We start from the raw sequence: 24,312 nt of genomic DNA on the forward strand, positions 1-24,312 counted from the left end.
CTAGCTATAAAACAAGATGGAATTTTTATAGGACGTTGAAAAAGCATGGTAAACTTGGAAATTCAGAGTTGTGGTCCAAGGATATTGTAAACTGGAGGTCAGCGTTTTTAACATCTTCATCCTTGTCCTACATATGTGCAATACTGACAAACCTCAGGATGATGTTTTCATGCTCCAGAGTTGAGAGAAAAGATGCAGGAGAGGCTGAGACCAGGAGCAAGAGGGATGCTCTTAACCAAATGTTGGCCTGTACATTTTCAAGACATCTGAATATTTCATCACTCTTCAATCCCTTTACTTGCTTAGCTGCCAGCAAATAAATACCTGGGAATCTCACAGTACTCAGAACCGTTCATAATTATCAACCACTGATCATCAGTAATCACCTAAAGGTTGGTATTGGGAAAAGATGCCAACATCCATTCCCTAGAGCAGTACTATTAAGAGTAAGTGTACATTGCATTTGTGTTAAGTACCATTGTTCGTAATGGACTTCAAAAGAGTTTGAAACATTTTATGTAAGTACAATACTCTATCACGCTTCTACAAATTCCTAAATGCCTTCATTATCTAAATTTTACACAAAATCTCATTGTCATGGTATCTACCAGACACTTCAGTGTCTACAAAGCAAAACTGTTTTCCTCCAGGTCTAAATTAAACAAAACATAAACACTTGTTTTTATGAAAATACCAGAAAATGTTCATGCTTTTGGAATTTCCTGTAATAATAGTATAAGGAGTAAATTCCTCTAAATACAGAGGACAGGAATAAGAGTAGCCAGAAATTATTTTTAGTTTTCCAAACTTAGTAAATTCTTGCCCATTTTAAGCTGAAAGGATTACTTTCTTTTCTTGCAACTAAGAAAACTTCTCCATTTTACTAATTAAGTCAATATTTTTAAGATAGAGAGAAATGTAATTTTTCCCATGCTTTGTATAAGATTCTGTGTAAGTATAAAGGTGCATGGTCATGTTTCAGGCTGGTAATGAATACACATCTTTTTAAAGCCAATTATCTTTTTAAGACTATCAAGATAATAATCACTGAAGGGGATTACTGCCTTAAAAGTGGAGCATGATGGCTCTCTAACACTAGACAGGGTTATAGAAACTGCCCACCCTGGACCTAATGAAGGGTTCTCAGAAGGTGACTCTTCAGTCATCAGACACCACAATGGACAGACAGTCCGTGATGTAGCTGTAACTGTTCAGTGACAAGAGCATCTGTTGAGAGGTCCCTGTCCCTCCTCTGCCCTGCTCTGTCTTGTGCATGTCTTGAGGGAAGGTCTATGCTGACACCCTGGGTTAACAGTGCATCCCAAGGAAGATGGCATGCCTTGCACAATGTTCCAAAACATGGGGCTCTGATTTGCACTGGGATGGGTTGATGGCAAGGTGTATAAGTTATATCACATTCCTGTCCTCTGTGCACAGTCTGACAAATAAGAAGTGGCTGAAGCACAAAACATGAGCTAAATAGGACCTCAAGCATTCTACTTTTCCAAACACCAAGGAAATTATAGCATTAAAAAAACCAAGAGAGAGGAAAAGCTATCGTGTAGCTGTATTACTCATGGATCTCCAGAGAAACAGAACCAATAGAGGTACAGAGAGAAAGAAATGTAGTGTAAGGACTTGGCTCAGGTAATTATACAGACTGACAAGTTCTAAGATCTACAGAGTGAGTTGAGAAGCTGGAGACCCAAGAGAGCCAATGGTGCAGTTCCATTCTGGGTTCAAAGGCCTGAGAACCAGGTGAGCAGGTGGTATAAATTCCAGTCCAAAGGTTGGTAGGCAGAACACCCAGAAAGAGCCAATATTTCAGTTCAAGTCTGAAGGTAGGAAAAAGCCCCTGTTCCAGCTTGAAGGACAGTAGGCAAGAGGAATTCTTTCTTACTTGGGGGAGGTTCAGCCTTTTGTTCTACTCAGGCTTTTGACTAATTGGATGTGGACCACCCAAATTAGAGAGGGCCAATTGGTTTACTCAGTATACCAATTTAAGTGTTGCTCTCATCCAAAAACACCCTCATGGAAACATCCAGAATAATGTTAACCAAGTATCTAGGCATCCCATGGCCCAGTCGAGTTGACACATAAAATTAACCATCACGGTAACCATGTCAAATGCTAAGCAAATAGTTTTCCTATTATTTGTCTTAATACAAGTGAAATTTTTGTTTATTCCTTTTTTTATTATTCCTTTTGTCCATCTGGTTTAGTATAAATATTTCTTTTGAACTTCAACAAATAAGCAATAGATGTCCAGTAAAATTGCACAGAAAACCCTTTTCCCTCCAGCTAAAGCAACTTCAAAAAACATTTATTTAATAAAATGAAGAATCAATAAAATTTTAATTTTAAGCAGTCAGATTCAATGCCAAGCTGTCCTGGAAAGAAATTTGATAGGAATGCATGCTCCTTCTTTTCTTTGTTCAGAAATATAAAATTAAAAGCAGAATTAACTTAATAATCATCATACTGTTTGCCTTGATGATGGTAAGTGTGACTGAGAAACACACATCTAGCTTCTATTCCTTTGAAACTGCATTTTCTAACTCTATTACATCCTTGTGGAACCAGCATTTGCATTGCCTGAAAGTTTGTTAACAACTCAGCATTGTTAAAAATGCTGATTTGGGGCTCAACCCCAAGCCCACAAAATCAGAACACCTAAGGTGGGGCACAGGAATCTGTGTTTTAAGAAGCTCTTCAGCCTGCTAATTGTATCAAATTAGCATTTTCAGTAGAGATGGGGTTGTATTAAATAATACTTTATCCAGTTCACAGAATCAGATACACCACGGGTTAAACCTCAACGAGAGAAACTTAGTACAATCTTCCAGGAAAAACCGAATTTACCAGCCAAGTAGGCACACACTCCAATTTGACTATGGAGAATTCTGTGCTTAACTGTGTTTGCTCATTTCCTCTAAATTTTGAACAACTGCATTCATTTTGATAAAGTTGGAGGAATTACAGGATATCAATTCACTGCAATATTTTCATTTTAAATTTTCATATGAAATTAAATGTTAAAATAGTACCTTTGCTTTGCATTTTCCTCTACCATCTCGGCATAAATGGCTCTTAGAAAACGTTTGGGGGGAGGGGGGCGGAGCAAGATGGCCGAATAGGAACAGCTCCAGTCTCCAGCTCCCAGCACAAGCGACACAGAAGACAGGTGGTTTCTGCATTTTCAACTGAGGTACTGGGTTTATCTCACTAGGGAGTGCCAGACAATCAGTGCTGGTCAGCTGTTGCAGCCTGACCAGGGAGAGCTGAAGCAGGGCGAGGCATCGCCTCACCTGGGAAGCGCAAGGGGGAAGGGAATCCCTTTTCCTAGCCAGGGGAACTGAGACACACAACACCTGGAAAATCGGGTAACTCCCACCCCCATACTGCACTTTAAGCAAACGGGCACACAGGAGAATATATCCCACACCTGGCCGGGAGGGTCCCACGCCCACGGAGCCTCCCTCATTGCTAACACAGCAGTCTGTGATCTAACGGAAACGGCAGCAGCGAGGCTGGGGGAGGGGCGCCCGCCATTGCTGAGGCTTAAGTAGGTAAACAAAGCCGCTGGGAAGCTCGAACTGGGTGGAGCTCACAGCAGCTCAAGGAAACCTGCCTGTCTCTGTAGACTCCACCTCTGGGGACAGGGCATAGATAAAAAACAACAACAAAAAAGCAGCAGAACCTCTGCAGACGCAAACGACTCTGTCTGACAGCTTTGAAGAGAGCAGTGGATCTCCCAACACGGAGGTTGAGATCTGAGAAGGGACAGACTGCCTGCTCAAGCGGGTCCCTGACCCCTGAGTAGCCTAACTGGGAGACATCCTCCACTAGGGGCAGACCAACACCCCACACCTCACACGGTGGAGTACACCCCTGAGAGGAACCTTCCAAAGTAAGAATCAGACAGGTACACTCGCTGTTCAGCAGTATTCTATCTTCTGGAGCCTCTGCTGCTGACACCCAGGCAAACAGGGTCTGGAGTGGACCTCAAGCAATCTCCAAGAGACCTACAGCTGACGGGCCTGACTGTCAGAAGGAAAACTAACAAACAGGAAGGAAACACACACCAAAACCCCATCAGTACGTCAACATCATCAACGACCAGAGGCAGAAAAAACCACAAAGATGGGGAAAAAGCAGGGCAGAAAAGCTGGAAATTCAAAAAATAAGAGCGCATCTCCCCCTCCGAAGGAACGCAGCTCATCGCCAGCAACGGATCAAAGCTGGACGGAGAATGACTTTGACGAGATGAGAGAAGGCTTGAGACCATCAAACTTCTCAGAGCTAAAGGAGGAATTACGTACCCAGCACAAAGAAACTAAAAATATTGAAAAAAGAGTGGAAGAATTAATAACCAGAATAATTAATGCAGAGAAGGCCATAAACGAACTGACAGAGATGAAAACCATGACACGAGAAATACGTGACAAATGCACAAGCTTCAGTAACCAACTCGATCAACTGGAAGAAAGAGTATCAGCGATTGAGGATCAAATGAATGAAATGAAGCGAGAAGAGAAGTCTAAAGAAAAAAGAAGAAAAAGAAATGAACAATGCCTGCAAGAAGTATGGGATTATGTAAAAAGACCAAATCTACGTCTGATTGGGGTGCCTGAAAGTGAGGAAGAAAATGGAACCAAGTTGGAAAACACTCTGCAGGATATCATCCAGGAGAACTTCCCCAACCTAGCAGGGCAGGCCAACATTCAAATTCAGGAAATAGAGAGAACGCCACAAAGATACTCCTCCAGAAGAGCAACTCCAAGACACATAATTGCCAGATTCACCAAAGTTGAAATGAAGGAAAAAATGTTAAGGGCAGCCAGAGAGAAAGGTCGGGTTACCCACAAAGGGAAGCCCATCAGACTAACAGCAGATCTCTCGGCAGAAACTCTACAAGCCAGAAGAGAGTGGGGGCCAATATTCAACGTTCTTAAAGAAAAGAATTTTCAACCCAGAATTTCATATCCAGCCAAACTAAGTTTCATAAGTGAAGGAGAAATAAAATCCTTTACAGATAAGCAAATGCTTAGAGATTTTGTCACCACCAGACCTGCCTTACAAGAGACCCTGAAGGAAGCCCTAAACATGGAAAGGAACAACCGGTACCAGCCATCGCAAAAACATGCCAAAATGTAAAGACCATCGAGGCTAGGAAGAAACTGCATCAACTAACGAGCAAAATAACCAGTTAATATCATAATGGCAGGATCAAGTTCACACATAACAATATTAACCTTAAATGTTAATGGACTAAATGCTCCAATTAAAAGACACAGACTGGCAAACTGGATAAAGAGTCAAGAGCCATCAGTTTGCTGTATTCAGGAGACCCATCTCACATGCACAGACATACATAGGCTCAAAATAAAGGGATGGAGGAAGATCTACCAAGGAAATGGAGAACAAAAAACACCAGGGGTTGCAATCCTAGTCTCTGATAAAACAGGCTTTAAACCATCAAAGATCAAAAGAGACAAAGAAGGCCATTACATAATGGTAAAGGGATCAATTCAACAGGAAGAGCTAACTATCCTAAATATATATGCACCCAACACAGGAGCACCCAGATTCATAAAGCAAGTCCTTAGAGACTTACAAAGAGACTTAGACTCCCATACAATAATAATGGGAGACTTCAACACCCCACTGTCATCATTAGACAGATCAATGGGACAGAAAGTTAACAAGGATATCCAGGAATTGAACTCATCTCAGCACCAAGCGGACCTAATAGACATCTACAGAACTCTCCACCCCAAATCAACAGAATATACATTCTTTTCAGCACCACATCACACTTATTCCAAAATTGACCACATAATTAGAAGTAAAGCACTCCTCAGCAAATGTACAAGAACAGCAATTATAACAAACTGTCTCTCAGACCACAGTGCAATCAAACTAGAACTCAGGACTAAGAAACTCAATCAAAACCACTCAACTACATGGAAACTGAACAACCTGCTCCTGAATGACTACTGGGAATATGACAAAATGAAGGCAGAAATAAAGATGTTCTTTGAAACCAAAGAGAACAAAGATACAACATACCAGAATCTCTGGGACACATTTAAAGCAGTGTATAGAGGGAAATTTATAGCACTAAATGCCCACAAGAGAAAGCAGGAAAGATCCAAAATAGATACTCTAACATCACAATTAAAAGAACTAGAGAAGCAAGAGCAAACACATTCAAAAGCTAGCAGAAGGCAAGAAATAACTAAGATCAAAGCAGAACTGAAGGAGATAGAGACACAAAAAACCCTCCAAAAAATCAATGAATCCAGGAGTTGGTTTTTTGAAAAGATCAACAAAATTGATAGACCGCTAGCAAGACTAACAAAGAAGAAAAGAGAGAAGAATCAAATAGACACAATAAAGAAGGATAAAGGGGATATCACCACCGACCCCACAGAAATACAAATTACCATCAGAGAATACTATAAACACCTCTACGCAAATCAACTAGAAAATCTAGAAGAAATGGATAATTTCCTGGACACTTACACTCTCCCAAGACTAAACCAGGAAGAAGTTGAATCCCTGAATAGACCAATAGCAGGCTCTGAAATTGAGGCAATAAATAATAGCCTACCAACCAAAAAAAGTCCAGGACCAGACGGATTCACAGCTGAATTCTACCAGAGGTACAAGGAGGAGCTGGTACCATTCCTTCTGAAACTATTCCAATCAATAGAAAAAGAGGGAATCCTCCCTAACTCATTTTATGAAGCCAACATCATCTTGATACCAAAGCCTGGCAGAGACACAACAAAAAAAGAGAATTTTAGACCAATATCCCTGATGAACATCCATGCAAAAATCCTCAATAAAATACTGGCAAACCGGATTCAGCAGCACATCAAAAAGCTTATCCACCACGATCGAGTGGGCTTCATCCCTGGCATGCAAGGCTGTTTCAACATACGCAAATCAATAAACGTAATCCAGCATATAAACAGAACCAAAGACAAAAACCACATGATTATCTCAATAGATGCAGAAAAGGCCTTTGACAAAATTCAACAGCCCTTCATGCTAAAAACGCTCAATAAATTCAGTATTGATGGAACGTATCTCAAAATAATAAGAGCTATTTATGACAAACCCACAGCCAATATCATACTGAATGGACAAAAACTGGAAGCATTCCCTTTGAAAACTGGCGCAGGACAGGGATGCCCTCTCTCACCACTCCTATTCAACATAGTGTTGGAAGTTCTGGCTAGGGCAATCAGGCAAGAGAAAGAAATAAAGGGTATTCAGTTAGGAAAAGAAGAAGGCAAATTGTCCCTGTTTGCAGATGACATGATTGTATATTTAGAAAACCCCATTGTCTCAGCCCAAAATCTCTTTAAACTGATAAGCAACTTCAGCAAAGTCTCAGGATACAAAATTAATGTGCAAAAATCACAAGCATTCTTATACACCAGTAACAGACAAACAGAGAGCCAAATCATGAATGAACTTCCATTCACAATTGCTTCAAAGAGAATCAAATACCTAGGAATCCAACTTACAAGGGATGTAAAGGACCTCTTCAAGGAGAACTACAAACCACTGCTCAGTGAAATCAAAGAGGACACAAACAAATGGAAGAACATTCCATGCTCATGGATAGGAAGAATCAATATCGTGAAAATGGCCATACTGCCCAAGGTTATTTATAGATTCAATGCCATCCCCATCAAGCTACCAATGAGTTTCTTCACAGAATTGGAAAAAACTGCTTTAAAGTTCATATGGAACCAAAAAAGAGCCCGCATTGCCAAGACAATCCTAAGTCAAAAGAACAAAGCTGGAGGCATCACGATACCTGACTTCAAACTGTACTACAAGGCTACAGTAACCAAAACAGCATGGTACTGGTACCAAAACAGAGATATAGACCAATGGAACAGAACAGAGTCCTCAGAAATAATACCACACATCTACAGCCATCGGATCTTTAATAAACCTGAGAAAAACAAGAAATGGGGAAAGGATTCCCTATTTAATAAATGGTGCTGGGAAAATTGGCTAGCCATAAGTAGAAAGCTGAAACTGGATCCTTTCCTTACTCCTTATACGAAAATTAATTCAAGATGGACTAGAGACTTAAATATCAGACCTAATACCATAAAAACCCTAGAAGAAAACCTAGGTAATACCATTCAGGACATAGGCATGGGCAAGGACTTCATGTCTAAAACACCAAAAGCAACAGCAACAAAAGCCAAAATTGACAAATGGGATCTAATTAAACTAAAGAGCTTCTGCACAGCAAAAGAAACTACCATCAGAGTGAACAGGCAACCTACAGAATGGGAGAAAATTTGTGCAATCTACTTATCAGACACAGGGCTAATATCCAGAACCTACAAAGAACTCAAACAAATTTAAAAGAAAAAAACAACCCCATCAAAAAGTGGGCAAAGGATATGAACAGACATTTCTCAGAAGAAGACATTCATACAGCCAACAGACACATGAAAAAAGGCTCATCATCACTCTCCATCAGAGAAATGCAAATCAAAACCACAATGAGATACCATCTCACACCAGTTAGAATGGCAATCATTAAAAAGTCAGGAAACAACAGGTGCTGGAGAGGATGTGGAGAAATGGGAACACTTTTACACTGTTGGTGGGATTGTAAACTAGTTCAACCATTATGGAAAACAGTATGGCAATTCCTCAAGGATCTAGAACTAGAAGTCCCATATGACCCAGCCATCCCATTACTGGGTATATATCCAAAGGATTATAAATCATGCTGCTATAAAGACACATGCACACGTATGTTTATTGAGGCACTATTCACAATAGCAAAGACTTGGAATCAACCCAAATGTCCATCTGTGACAGACTGGATTAAGAAAATGTGGCACATATACACCATGGAATACTATGCAGCCATAAAAAAGGATGAGTTTGTGTCCTTTGTAGGGACATGGATGCAGCTGGAAACCATCATTCTCAGCAAACTCTCACAAGAACAGAAAACCAAACACCGCATGTTCTCACTCATAGGTGGGAACTGAACAATGAGATCAATTGGACTCAGGAAGGGGAACATCACACACCGGGGCCTATCACGGGGAGGGGGTTGGGGAGAGGGATTGCATTGGGAGTTATACCTGATGTAAATGACGAGTTGATGGGTGCTGATGAGTTGATGGGTGCAGCACACCAACATGGCACAAGTATACATATGTAACAAACCTGCACGTTATGCACATGTACCCTCAAACTTAAAGTATAATAAAAAAAAAAAAAAGAAAGGAAAAAAAAACATTTCAAATTACGTCATTTCTCTATTCATATTTCCTTTTTTTTTTTTTTTTTTTTGGAGATACAGAGTCTTGCTCTGTCACCCAGGCTGGAGTGCAGTGACACAATCTCGACTCGGCTCACTGCAACCTCCACCTCCTGGGTGCAAGCAATTCTCCTGCTTCAGCCTCTCGAGTAGATGGGACAACAGGTGCACACCACCATGCCCGGCTAATTTCTTTCATATTTTCATAGAGATGGGGTTTCACCGTGTTGCCCAGGCTGGTCTCAAACTCCTCAGCTGAGGCAATCCACCCGCCTCAGCCTCCTAACGTGCTAGGATTACAAACGTGTCATATTTTCAATAAAAAGTTAGGCGCTGATCAATAGGCATGAGCCAGGTGTTGGCTGAGAAGGCCGGCCCAGAGAAGTCCTGGATTAACAGGGCTGGCGTATTCATTGTGGATGATCTGTTAATTCTGCCTCCCCATTCCAGACTTCAAAGAGCTTCTAGCCTATTTATAGCCCTTAATCAGCTCAAACCCCCTCTTTGCAACAAATACATTGAAAGAGGCCACATTTAGAAACAGCAGAGGCCAGGTGTGGTGGCTCATGCCCGTAATCACGGCACTTTGGGAGGCCAAGGTGGGTGGATCACCTGAAGTCAGGAGTTTGAGACCAGCCTGGCCAACATGGCAAAATCCATCTCTACTAAAAATGCAAAAAAATTAGCTGGGTGTGGTGGTGTGCACCTGTAATCTCAGCTACTTGGGAGGCTGAGGCAGGAGAATCACTTGAACCTGGGAGGTGGAGGTTGCAGTGAGTCAAGATCACGCCACTGCACTCCAGCCTAGGTGACAGAGCGAGGCTCCATCTCAAACAAATTAAATAAATAAATAAACACATACATACATACATACATACATACATACATACATACATACATACATAAAATAGTGGGGTTTTCTTTCTCTTCTCTGGCCTCCACTCACAATATCTTCTTCTTGTCCATTCTACACAGCAATAATTCTCCATCAAGACATTCATCGTCTTTATGCTGGCCTCTGCTGCCTGTGGAACCCTTCTTGCATGATGGTGCCTCCCCAAGACCAGCCTCACTAACCAAGCCCTACTCTCCAGAACTTTCTTTTCTTCCCTTCCCAATAAAAATGTTCTGTATAATTTCCCATTCTCAAGAGACCCGCTTTCAATTACCTACATATTCAAAAAATCTGTCTGACACTGTTCCCTTTAGGATAATAATAATCATGCACACTAGGTAGCACATGTCAGGTTACAATTTGGTGCAAAGAAAGATGTGGAGCTGCAAAACCAAAGTCCCAGATCCAGCCATAATCATGTAACCTTAGGGAAGATTTTGCTCTCAAATAAATCATAATTTGATAAGGTGGATAAGACAAAAAATACACAGTAGACTGGCAACTACCAAAGGAAGGTGCAAAGTGCTTCGGGAATCAAGAACAGAAGAGCTCCCACCCAGTTGGATATAAGCTTCAGGAACAGTCTTTCAGAGGAAGTCACCCTGGTTTACCGTAAACTCACTCCTTGCTGGAGTCACACTTGAAACCAAATAGCTATACCCACAACCGCTCCATCCAGGGACAAGAACTCTGTTCATGCAGACTCATGCCATGTTGTTTTTCCTCTCGGCTCTGCTCAGAGTGAAGTTCATCATGCAGCAATGAGAAATGAGACATGAGAAAATGAGAAAAGAAAGAAAATGAGAAAAGAAAAGAAAATGAAAAAAGAAAAGAAAATGAGAAAAGAAAATGGCTTAAAGTCATTCCGACATAAGTAGCTGCAAACAAGAGCTGTCATCATTGTCCTTGCAAACTCCTCTTGAAGAAGCATTTCAAGATGTGTGCAAGGGGTGTATGCCTGTGTGTGAATGAGGACAAGCAGGTGTGCAGCTCTTCTATGATTTTTGCCTCAAACTAACTAGATAGCCTTCCTGCCTATCAGTAAATAAGGGCATACTGAGTATTTGCCGTGAGCCAGGCTCCACGATGAGGCTATAAACGACGCACTCAGGAGCTTGGACTCCAGATGGTCATAGAGCATTAAACAAATAATGACAAGTGCAGACATAAAGTATAGTTACAAGTTTAAGACTAAAGCCTACACAGCTGCCATACAGTGATTCTACCTCTGTTCTATGGTTCTAGGATCTACTGCTGCAAGGAAAAGCATTATTACTCTTGTCCTCGTAGTGGGCTGTGTTGCAAATGCCTGTCTCAGCTCCTTGAAGACAGTCCAGTGGCCTCAGCATGGAGTCCTCACACAGCCCCTGGGACCACTGTACTAAGCAGTGGTTCTCAGCCTGTATGAGCAAACAGATCACCTGGGGTACTAGAGGGTAGATACCTGGCCTCACTCTCCCAGAAATTCTGGTTCTGTGGATCTATGCTGTGTTTGAAAAACCCACCCGAGTATTTGAAAACCCACTTCACATAGCAGCAGACAGTATATGAACTACCCCCCAAGAAACCCTGTGACCTAGAGACCAATGAACTAAAACCGCCAGTTTTCCTTATTCAAATTAAAAATGTAATTTAATTGATATGCTATATTCACTTCAGAATATCTCAAAAAACATACACAAATATTCACGAAATAGAATACCTTTTCTTGCCTTCAAAAGACAGTAAGTTGCAAACAATTACATTCTGAAAATAGAGGAAAGTTCACAATCCTGATATTTAAACTCTTTGTAATGAGGTTTTTTCTTTCTTAAATATAGAACTTTAGTATGTGCTCCAAATGAATAAAAAGATTATTCATTTATCGTTCAGTTTTTTAAAATATTCACTGGTAAATCCCTCTTTTAGGAAGCATAAATAAATATCTAAGTGTAAAAAATATGCTAAGCCAAGTACTAAATACTGCCAACAATTCATAATGGAAATAAAATCAGCTTCAAAATCCAAGCTAAACCACAGATTAAACAGAGGGTTTTCATGTGACTTCTAAATCAATTCTTTTGTTTTCTTTTGCCATTTTTAATGACAAACAACTGGAATTTTTTAAAAAAAACGTATTTTCATAAATTTGAATGTTGTTATTTCACATAACATTGACTCTAAAGCAATGTCATCAATAGTCACAAGCAAAAGAAAAGGAACCTCCAAAGCCATAAATTCAACTGGAACTTAGATACCAAGTTTGTGAGTAAAGATCATTAAATAATTTTTTATAAGATATTAAGACTTCAGATAAGCCCAGAATGATATGAACTTAGATGGACAGGCAGGAAGAGTAGGAACAGGAAAAATGTGTTTCTCAACACGTCATTGAGGGTTACTATTAGAAATTGTGTGTAAAAATTTTCAAAACAATGAACATTCAAACAGCTCAGCTGTAAGGTCAGCATTGAAAATAAATGGAACAGAATCATTCTTTCAATTAGTGAACAGTTATCATGTAGATGCCCCAGTTCTGATACAGTAATCTATGTTAGAGACACAGGGTAAGTAATACGTGCACTCACCACCTAGCCTGCAAAGTGACAGACACATGTGCAGCTTATGTTGTGGCAAGATGTCCATTGCACTGGTCCTGTGAAACAGTGATTCAGAGACAGTAAGGAGGGCGTGGCAACTTCTTCCTGGGGAGTGTGATTAGGACGGCCTCACAAAGGCGAGTGTGTTGCAGACTTTGGGTTGGGCAAGTCTCTGGGTCAAAGCATCATCAGCTTGGGGCAGCTGCTTGTTTAATCTGCTTGGAGTTCCTTCTTTAGACTTCTTCTTGACTTTCATTACAAATTCTTCCTGGGGAGTCCTTCATGTCCACGTGTTCAGCTATCATCCTTATGTTTATGACTCCCAAAACTAGGTCCTGAGACAAAAATCTCCTTCCTCTGATCCAAAATCACAGCCAAATTGCCTTCTGGATAAAGTACAGGCCTCTCAAATTTGACACTTCTAAATCAAAATTCATCAACTTTTCCCCAATCCCTGCCCTCAACCCAAACCTCTACATCCTCTGTTACTTGCTTTTTCAATGACTAGCACAGCTACTCAACTAGTGCCTAAGACAGAAATCATAATCTCAGACTCCTTCCTCTTCTCACCATATCCCAGTCACCAAGTCTGCCCTCTCCCACTTAAATCGCATGTTCCTCTTATTCTTCCACAGTTGCGATCATAATTGATGCTCTCAGCCTGGTTTACCTGGTATCCCTGTCTCCAGTCTTATTCCCTTGCAATCCACCCTTGGCACTTCTGCTGTAATGGACTGTAATTGATAGCTGATAACTTTCTCTTACTAAAATCCCCCAGTGGTGCCTCAGGATAAATTCTGTACTCTTCATCAATAAATTCTGCACCTTTCATGAACTGAGGACTCTCATCCACCATCCTTTTTTCCCACTGCCCCAGGTAGGCACTCAGAGCTCTTCCCATACCACACTACTTCCCATGCCTTGGCATATACCGTCTTCTCTCCCTTTCTATCAACAGACCACCTTCTCGGCCAGACCAACTTCTGCCCAGCTCAGTGACCTCCTCCTTTGGGGAGCCACCTCTGATATCCTCAGGCTGAGTCAGGTCACCCTCTTTTCCACCTGCTTCCTGTGGCTGTCACTACTGAACTGTGTTGGTAGTAGTAGGACTCTTTGTCCGCCTCCTGCAAGCTGACATGTGAAGCTCAAGGGCAGAACTGTGTTTGGTTCTTTTTGTTTTGTTTTGTTTTGTTTTGAAGTCCTGGGATACATGTGCAGAACATGCAGGTTTGTCACATAGGTATGCATGTGCCATGGTGGTTTGCTGCATCTATCAACCCGTCGTCTAGGTTTTAAGCCCTGCATGCATTAGGTATGGGTCCGTCCTAATGCTCTCCCTCCCCTTGCCCCCTACTCCCAACAGGCCCTGGTATGTGATGTTCCCGTCCCTGTGTCCATGTGTTCTCATTGTTCAACTCCCACTTATGAGAACATGCAGTGTTTGGTTTTCTGTTACCGTGTTAGTTTGCTGAGAATAATGGCTTCCAGCTTCATCCATGTCCCTGCAAAGGACATGAACTAATTCTTGTTTATGGCTTCATAGTATTCCATGGTGTATATGTGCCACATTTTCTTTATCCAGCCAGTTCATCTTTATAGTCCTTGTGCCTACCGTGAAGCTTAACACATAAGAATACTTCAACTGTTAGTGGATTATCTTAATTAAACAATGCCATTCACTGAATTTCATGATGATTCCCATTCAAAAGGAATAGTTTTAAAACCTCAGGAAGCATGTGACTATCCAACAAATTTTATCCCTCAAAAACAAACTACCAACAGCAAAACTCCACATTTTGAAGTTATATAACTATCATACAAAAGCAACCGATTAGTATGGAACATTTGGGTCAATCAGTTGTTTTTTTCTACATCGTACCAAATACTTGATTTGGTGGTGGTAGTGGTTGTTTAAATGTTGCTTAAATCATTATATTATCTCAGGCTTGCAAGGCAGCTGAGTCAATGGAGCAGTTGTTTAAGTATCATGTGGGCTCAGTCTGTGCAGCTTTGGCAGATATTACTGAGTTACTGCAACCAATTCTCACCAGTGCTTTTTTGAGCATCTACTTCATAGCAGATGAATGCATAGACCCTACCTCCATACTTCTCAGAATCTTAGCTCCTGGACCACCTTTCTCCAAATCACCTGAGAGTCTTGCTAGAAATGCAGATTCTTGCACCCTACCCAAGATATCGTAAACCAGAGCCTCCAGAGGCAGAGCCTGGCCATGTGCATTTTAAGAAGGTCCATCCTACTGATACCATCCAAACTCAAGTGTGAGTGGCACTGGTCTACTCTCCAGTCAGTCCCACAGAAAGTGGAAAGAAAGAATCAAGAAGTGGGGTGATGAGGGAGTGAGGGGAGCCAAGTGGGAGAGTGACGTGGTAGAACACTGGAACAGCTACTCATAAAGAGATCCAATACAGTGATGGTATACACAAAAAGCGTTCATTTCTGTTTCACATAAAAGTCTGGGTGCATTTGGTCCTGGGCTGATACGGAGGTATCATGGTATCAAGGACCTAGGATTCTTCTATTTCTTCTATTAGCACTTTTCTTCTATTAGATCTTCTAATACTTTGTGGTTCTGCCATCCTTAGGGTCTTTCTCCTAATCTTTCTAGTCTAAGATTGCTCATTATCTCCTCCTCATTTCAACCAGACAGAAGGAAAGGAAGAGGGTCCCTTCCCCTTAAAAGCACTAGCCAGAAGGCACCCTCGCCATGGCTGTTCATATTCCACAATTCACCTGTGTTATCTCCATCTGACAACAAAGGAGAGGGAGAAATATACTGGGGAAAGGAGAAGCCCGTGTGCCCAGCTAAAATGTGAGTTCTGTAACAGTGTGGGGAAGGGAAAATAGATAATGGAGTCAACTTACTGTCTCTGTCACCTGAGAGAAAAAGGGGAAGTGGGAGGGGAAGAGTTGGAAGGGGAGGTAAAAGGGAATGAAAAAGAATATAAAATTTACTATTGTCCATTTTCCAAAAGCCCCTACCCCTGTCCCCCACCCCCACATATCTATTCTAGTCTGCTGTTCCTGATTTACTAAGCTTCTTTAATCAAGCTTGTTGCATTCACTTTCACTCACACCCCTCTAGCCTTGGCCTTGGACACTGACTTTGATTGGAAAACAATCCGCTGCCAATTCTCCCAATATTATCAGCATAATGGGCTGCAGGCACAATCCGTTTCTCGAAGTTCTCCGCTTTATGTTAAAAGTCAGGAGCCCGAGGATGAATTTTAAACAGTGCAGTTGCCTTATTTGTGGTTCGAGATGGTTGTTTAGTCAGCCCTATCCCAACACTCTTTGTAGGCGAATGGTGTGGGCAGTGTTGCAGACCTGTGCTTGATGAACTGAATCTCTACGTGCATAATCACCCTGACTTTAAGGTGAAAACTGCACTTTGGTTTATAGTCTGGCTGCTGGAGAAAGTCTAAAGCGTGAAGGGACAGGTAGCCTCAGTGTTGTCCAGACACTCTAGCTACCTTCCTGTAGAATAAGGATTCCCGTGGCCTCATGCCCAAAATGCTGACCTCTGAAGAACAACCCCCTCCAGCCTTTCACGGGCCCAAGATGAACCATGTGACATTCATTCCGTGGATCAGACATCAGGTCAGACCTTATTGCTTTTGGACAGCAGCCATTACATGATTTACGGAGCAAAGAATAGGTACAATACAAACCTCAGAGTATGTGACAAAGTTAGAGGGTATTTCTAAGCATGAAAATATGCAACATTTCAGGAGTAATGTCATAAAAAGAGGGATCAGACCAATAGATCACTGCCTCCATTTAACTGTAATCTCTAAAAATAACTTTAGCTCTCATTTCTGAGTCAGAGAGAAACTTTAGAAGTTACATTCATGCTTTTAGGAGGCAATATGTAACCCAACTTCTCCAAAACTGAACTTAAATATAATCTAAGTCAGAATTCAATCCCCCAAGGACATTTCGGTATAGATTCAGACTCACAAAGCAGAGGAAGAGATAATGTGGTTTTATTCCAAAGCGCAGACTTAAACACATGGCAACACTCATCATTCTCAAAGTTCCCAATTGCTTCATTTGCTCCCAAGAGTCAACTGGCTTCTATAAGAAAATTACATGTGGTCAGAAAATTACAGGAGGCCTGGTTCTTTGGGAGTAATGATCCATTCATTTGATAATTTGCTAAATGCTTACTCTTTCTGCTCGTCATTTTTTCCTCCTGGTTAGTACATCATGCATATGGTGACAAGAGATAAAGAAATGGACAAGCTCCCAGAAAAAGACAAGAAATGGTAACCAAAAAAAAAAGATATAAAATGTCTTTTAAAATAAACTTAATATTTTGAAAAATGCCTTTTATGAAAAATACCAGTGGAATAATTTAGATGTACCCTTGTAGCCCCACAGATGCTGACTTTTCAGATGGTGGTGCCACATACCCCCACCACTGGCATGGATCCCACTGAAAAGGGCCTCTGGGGACATCCAAGCACAACCCTGAATAGACATCTGGCTGGAGACAAATCCTCCTTGTCTCCAGAAACTTCTACAGGATTGCAACTCTGGTTTTTAAAATGTGAGTATATGAGACACCTGGGTCTGTAGGCGCTGGTTTGAGAGGTGAATCCTTCACATTAATGATTCTGAGGTTGATTTTCTCCTTTGTTGGCCCTTCTTACCCATTTTTATCTTCTCAGTGATCACGTTTCAGTGCTCACTAGGACCTGGACCGGGGGCAGGGTAAACCGAGGTAAGTAGCTCTGTGTTACCGCCTACTACTATGCCCACGGATGTGTGGTGATGAGAAGGGTAAAACTAAAAGCCAGAATTCCCTTCCAGGATGAAATAAATGCAAGATAAGCACAGGGAGTTGCTCAGGTGCCTGAGGAAGGTGGCCAACTCCAGATGTCCACAAAGTGTCCATGTCAAGTGACCTAGAGGTGTGAAAATCAGGCAGATTGCTGTTATGCCCAGTAGCAAGGATATCAAGTATGTCAGCTCTTTTTGGTGTGACTTAACACAGCCTACTTAAAAGGAAAAATAGAAAATCTATGTGAACAGTTTCCAGCTGCTGGCTCTAATTTCCCATGATGGCCCACGACAAGGAGAGCACAGTGGTATTGATCAGTTACAACATTATCAGAAAAGGACTGGAGTTTGTTCTTGCTCTTTTCTTTCTCTTTGCTCTTTGTCAGTGTCCTCAGGAAATCTATCTAATTCCGAGGCTTCTCCAGACAAGCAAGATGGGCAAGAAGACATTTATACTGGATGGCTTCTAAAATTATTTTATACCTGTTTTAATATTTTAGGAAAATAACTGTACAATAATCCAAAATTAGCAGAAGAAAGAAAATATTCCTCCAAAGATGCCTACATACTCATGTCCTATGTACTTCATGCCTTCGACCAAAATATTCTACTCTTCTCATTAAACCACTTACAGTTACCAAACTGAAAAATCCAACAGACATTATGTTTCAGCAAATTTCTTCATTTCCCTTTTGAGTTCTTTGGGAAGAACAGAACAAAGTTCAGAGAAATACTTCTTTTTTTTATTTTATTTTTGTTTTTTATTATACTTTAAGTTCTAGGGTACATGTGCATAACATGCAGGTTTGTTACATATGTATACTTGTGCCATGTTGGTGTGCTGCACCCATCAACTTGCCAGCATCCATCAATTCATTATTTATATCATGTATAACTCCCAATGCAATCCCCCCTCCCCCCTCCCCATGATAGGCCCCAGTGTGTGATGTTCCCCTTCCCGAGTCCAAGTGATCTCATTGTTCAATTCCCACCTATGAGTGAGAACATGCGGTGTTTGGTTTTCAGTTCTTGTGACAGTTTGCTAAGAATGATGGCTTCCAGCTGCATCCATGTCCCTACAAAGGACACAAACTCATCCTTTTTTATGGCTGCATAGTATTCCATGGTGTATATGTGCCACATTTTCTTAATCCAGTCTGTCACAGATGGACATTTGGGTTGATTCCAAGTCTTTGCTATTGTGAATAGTGCCGCAATAAACATACGTGTGCATGTGTCTTTGTAGTAGAAAAATTTATAATCCTTTGGGTATATACCCAGTAGTGGGATGGCTGGGTCGTATGGGACTTCTAGTTCTAGATCCTTGAGGAATTGCCATACTGTTTTCCATAATGGTTGAACTAGTTCACAATCCCACCAACAGTGTAAAAGTGTTCCCATTTCTCCACATCCTCTCCAGCACCTGTTGTTTCCTGACTTTTTAATGATTGCCATTCTAACTGGTATGAGATGGTATCTCACTGTGGTTTTGATTTGCATTTCTCTGATGGCCAGTGATGATGAGCCTTTTTTCATGTGTCTGTTGCCTGTATGAATGTCTTCTTTTGAGAAATGTCTGTTCATATCCTTTCCCCACTTTTTGATGGGGTTGTTTTTTTCTTGTATATTTGTTTGAGTTCTTTGTAGATTCTGGATATTAGCCCTTTGTCAGAAGAGTAGATTGCAAAAATTTTCTCCCATTCTGTAGGTTGCCTATTCACTCTGATGGTAGTTTCTTTTGCTGTGCAGAAGCTCTTTAGTTTAATTAGATCCCATTTGTCAATTTTGGCTTTTGCTGCCGTTGCTTTTGGTGTTTTAGACATGAAGTCCTTGCCCATGCCTATGTCCTGAATGGTACTACCTAGATTTTCTTCTAGGGTTTTTATGGTATTAGGTCTAACATTTAAGTCGCTAATCCATCTTGAATTAATCTTCGTATAAGGAGTAAGGAAAGGATCCAGTTTCAGCTTTCTACTTATGGCTAGCCAATTTTCCCAGCACCATTTATTAAATAGGGAATCCTTTCCCCATTTCTTGTTTCTCTCAGGTTTGTCAAAGATCAGATGGCTGTAGATGTGTGGTATTATTTCTGAGGACTCTGTTCTGTTCCATTGGTCTATAGCTCTGTGTTGGTACCAGTACCATGCTGTTTTGGTTACTGTAGCCTTGTAGTACAGTTTGAAGTCAGGTATCGTGATGCCTCCAGCTTTGTCCTTTTGACTTAGGATTGTCTTGGCAATGCGGGCTCTTTTTTGGTTCCATGTGAACTTTAAAGCAGTTTTTTCCAATTCTGTGAAGAAACTCATTGGTAGCTTGATGGGGATGGCATTGAATCTATAAATAACCTTGGGCAGTATGGCCATTTTCATGATATTGATTCTTCCTATCCATGAGCATGGTATGTTCTTCCATTTGTTTGTGTCCTCTTTTATTTCACTGAGCAGTGGTTTGTAGTTCTCCTTGAAGAGGTCCTTTACATCCCTTGTAAGTTGGATTCCTAGGTATTTGATTCTCTTTGAAGCAATTGTGAATGGAAGTTCATTCATGATTTGGCTCTCTGTTTGTCTGTTACTGGTGTATAAGAATGCTTGTGATTTTTGCACATTAATTTTGTATCCTGAGACTTTGCTGAAGTTGCTTATCAGCTTAAAGAGATTTTGGGCTGAGACAATGGGGTTTTCTAAATATACAATCATGTCATCTGCAAACAGGGACAATTTGCCTTCTTCTTTTCCTAACTGAATACCCTTTATTTCTTTCTCTTGCCTGATTGCCCTAGCCAGAACTTCCAACACTATGTTGAATAGGAGTGGTGAGAGAGGGCATCCCTGTCTTGTGCCAGTTTTCAAAGGGAATTCTTCCAGTTTTTGCCCATTCACTATGATATTCGCTGTGGGTTTGTCATAAATAGCTCTTATTATTTTGAGATACGTTCCATCAATACTGAATTTATTGAGCGTTTTTAGCATGAAGGGCTGTTGAATTTTGTCAAAAGCCTTTTCTGCATTATTGAGATAATCATGTGGTTTTTGTCTTTGGTTCTGTTTATATGCTGGATTACGTTTATTGATTTGCGAATGTTGAACCAGCCTTGCATCCCAGGGATGAAGCCCACTTGATCATGGTGGATAAGCTTTTTGATGTGCTGCTGAATCCGGTTTGCCAGTATTTTATTGAGGATTTTTGCATCGATATTCATCAGGGATATTGGCCTAAAATTCTCTTTTTTTGTTGTGTCTCTGCCAGGCTTTGGTATCAGGATGATGTTGGCTTCATAAAATGAGTTAGGGAGGATTCCCTCTTTTTCTATTGATTGGAATAGTTTCAGAAGGAATGGTACCAGCTCCTCCTTGTACCTCTGGTAGAATTCAGCTGTGAATCCATTTGGTCCTGGACTTTTTTTGGTTGGTAGGCTATTATTTATTGCCTCAATTTCAGAGCCTGCTATTGGTCTATTCAGGGATTCAACTTCTTCCTGGTTTAGTCTTGGGAGAGTGTAAGTGTCCAGGAAATTATCCATTTCTTCTAGATTTTCCAGTTGATTTGCGTAGAGGTGTTTATAGTATTCTCTGATGGTAATTTGTATTTCTGTGGGGTTGGTGGTGATATCTCCTTTATCATTTTTTATTGCGTCTATTTGATTCCTCTGTCTTTTCTTCTTTATTAGTCTTGCTAGCGGTCTATCAATTTTGTTGATCTTTTCAAAAAACCAACTCCTGGATTCATTGATTTTTTGGAGGGTTTTTTGTGTCTCTATCTCCTTCAGTTCTGCTCCGATCTTAGTTATTTCTTGCCTTCTGCTAGCTTTTGAATGTGTTTGCTCTTGCCTCTCTAGTTCTTTTAATTGTGATGTTAGAGTGTCAATTTTAGATCTTTCCTGCTTTCTCTTGTGGGCATTTAGTGCTATAAATTTCCCTCTACACACTGCTTTAAATGTGTCCCAGAGATTCTGGTATGTTGTATCTTTGTTCTCATTGGTTTCAAAGAACATCTTTATTTCTGCTTTCATTTCGTTATGTACCCAGTAGTCATTCAGGAGCAGGTTGTTCCGTTTCCATGTAGTTGAGTGGTTTTGATTGAGTTTCTTAGTCCTGAGTTCTAGTTTGATTGCACTGTGGTCTGAGAGACAGTTTGTTATAATTTCTGTTCTTGTACATTTGCTGAGGAGTGCTTTACTTCCAATTATGTGGTCAATTTTGGAATAAGTGTGATGTGGTGCTGAGAAGAATGTATATTCTGTTGATTTGGGGTGGAGAGTTCTGTAGATGTCTATTAGGTCTGCTTGGTGCAGAGATGAGTTCAATTCCTGGATATCCTTGTTAACTTTCTGTCTCATTGATCTGTCTAATGTTGATAGTAGAGTGTTGAAGTCTCCCATTATTATTGTATGGGAGTCTAAGTCTCTTTGTAAGTCTCTAAGGACTTGCTTTATGAATCTGGGTGCTCCTGTATTGGGTGCATATATATTTAGGAGAGTTAGCTCTTCCTGTTGAATTGATCCCTTTACCATTATGTAATGGCCTTCTTTGTCTCTTTTGATCTTTGATGCTGTAAAGTCCGTTTTATCAGAGACTAGGATTGCAACCCCTGCTTTTTTTTGTTCTCCATTTGCTTGGTAGATCTTCCTCCATCCCTTTATTTTGAGCCTATGTATGTCTGTGCATGTGAGATGGGTCTCCTGAATACAGCAGACTGATGGGTCTTGACTCTTTATCCAGTTTGCCAGTCTGTGTCTTTTAATTGGAGCATTTAGTCCATTTACATTTAAGGTTAATATTGTTATGTGTGAACTTGATCCTGCCATTATAATATCAACTGGTTATTTTGCTCGTTAGTTGATGTAGTTTCTTCCTAGCCTCGATGGTCTTTACATTTTGGCATGTTTTTGCAATGGCTGGTACCGGTTGTTCCTTTCCATGTTTAGGGCTTCCTTCAGGTTCTCTTGTAAGGCAGGCCTGGTAGTGACAAAATCTCTAAGCATTTGCTTATCTGTAAAGGATTTTATTTCTCCTTCACTTATGAAACTTAGTTTGGCTGGATATGAAATTCTGGGTTGAAAATTCTTTTCTTTAAGAACGTTGAATATTGGCCCCCACTCTCTTCTGGCTTGTAGAGTTTCTGCCGAGAGATCTGCTGTTAGTCTGATGGGCTTCCCTTTGTGGGTAACCAGACCTTTCTCTCTGGCTGCCCTTAACATTTTTTCCTTCATTTCAACTTTGGTGAATCTGGCAATTATGTGTCTTGGAGTTGCTCTTCTGGAGGAGTATCTTTGTGGCGTTCTCTCTATTTCCTGAATTTGAATATTGGCCTGCCCTACTAGGTTGGGGAAGTTCTCCTGGATGATATCCTGAAGAGTGTTTTCCAACTTGGTTCCATTTTCCCCCTCACTTTCAGGTACCCCAATCAGACGTAGATTTGGTCTTTTTACATAATCCCATACTTCTTGTAGGCTTTGTTCATTTCTTTTTCTTCTTTTTTCTTTTGGTTTCTCTTCTCACTTCATTTCATTCATTTGATCCTCAATCGCTGATACTCTTTCTTCCAGTTGATCGAGTTGGTTACTGAAGCTTGTGCATTTGTCACGTATTTCTTGTGTCATGGTTTTCATCTCTGTCATTTCGTTTATGACCTTCTCTGCATTAATTAGTCTAGCTGTCAATTCTTCCACTCTTTTTTCAATATTTTTAGTTTCTTTGCGCTGGGTACGTAATTCCTCCTCTAGCTCTGAGAAGTTTGATGGACTGAAGCCTTCTTCTCTCATCTCGTCAAAGTCATTCTCTGACCAGCTTTGATCCGTTGCTGGCGATGGGCTGCGCTCCTTTGCAGGGGGAGATGTGCTCTTATTTTTTGAATTTCCAGCTTTTCTGCCCTGCTTTTTCCCCATCTTTGTGGTTTTATCTGTCTCTGGTCTTTGATGGTGGTGACGTACTGATGGGGTTTTGGTATAGGTGTCCTTCCTGTTTGATAGTTTTCCTTCTGACAGTCAGGACCCTCAGCTGTAGGTCTGTTGGAGATTGCTTGAGGTCCACTCCAGACCCTGTTTGCCTGGGTATCAGCAGCAGAGGTTGCAGAAGATAGAATACTGCTGAACAGCGAGTGTACCTGTCTGATTCTTACTTTGGAAGGTTCCTCTCAGGGGTGTACTCCACCGTGTGAGGTGTGGGGTGTCAGACTGCCCCTGGTGGGGGATGTCTGCCAGTTAGGCTACTCAGGGGTCAGGGACCCGCTTGAGCAGGCAGTCTGTCCCTTCTCAGATCTCAACCTCCGTGTTGGGAGATCCACTGCTCTCTTCAAAGCTGTCAGACAGAGTCGTTTGCGTCTGCAGAGGTTCTGCTGCTTTTTTGTTGTTGTTTTTTATCTATGCCCTGTCCCCAGAGGTGGAGTCTACAGAGACAGGCAGGTTTCCTTGAGCTGCTGTGAGCTCCACCCAGTTCGAGCTTCCCAGCGGCTTTGTTTACCTACTTAAGCCTCAGCAATGGCGGGCGCCCCTCCCCCAGCCTCGCTGCTGCCGTTTCCGTTAGATCGCAGACTGCTGTGTTAGCAATGAGGGAGGCTCCGTGGGCGTGGGACCCTTCCGGCCAGGTGTGGGATATATTCTCCTGTGTGCCCGTTTGCTTAAAGCGCAGTATGGGGGTGGGAGTTACCCGATTTTCCAGGTGTTGTGTGTCTCAGTTCCCCTGGCTAGGAAAAGGGATTCCCTTCCCCCTTGCGCTTC

Source organism: Rhinopithecus roxellana, chromosome 13 (genome assembly GCF_007565055.1).
Source record: "Rhinopithecus roxellana isolate Shanxi Qingling chromosome 13, ASM756505v1, whole genome shotgun sequence".
Lineage (NCBI taxonomy): Eukaryota > Metazoa > Chordata > Mammalia > Primates > Cercopithecidae > Rhinopithecus > Rhinopithecus roxellana.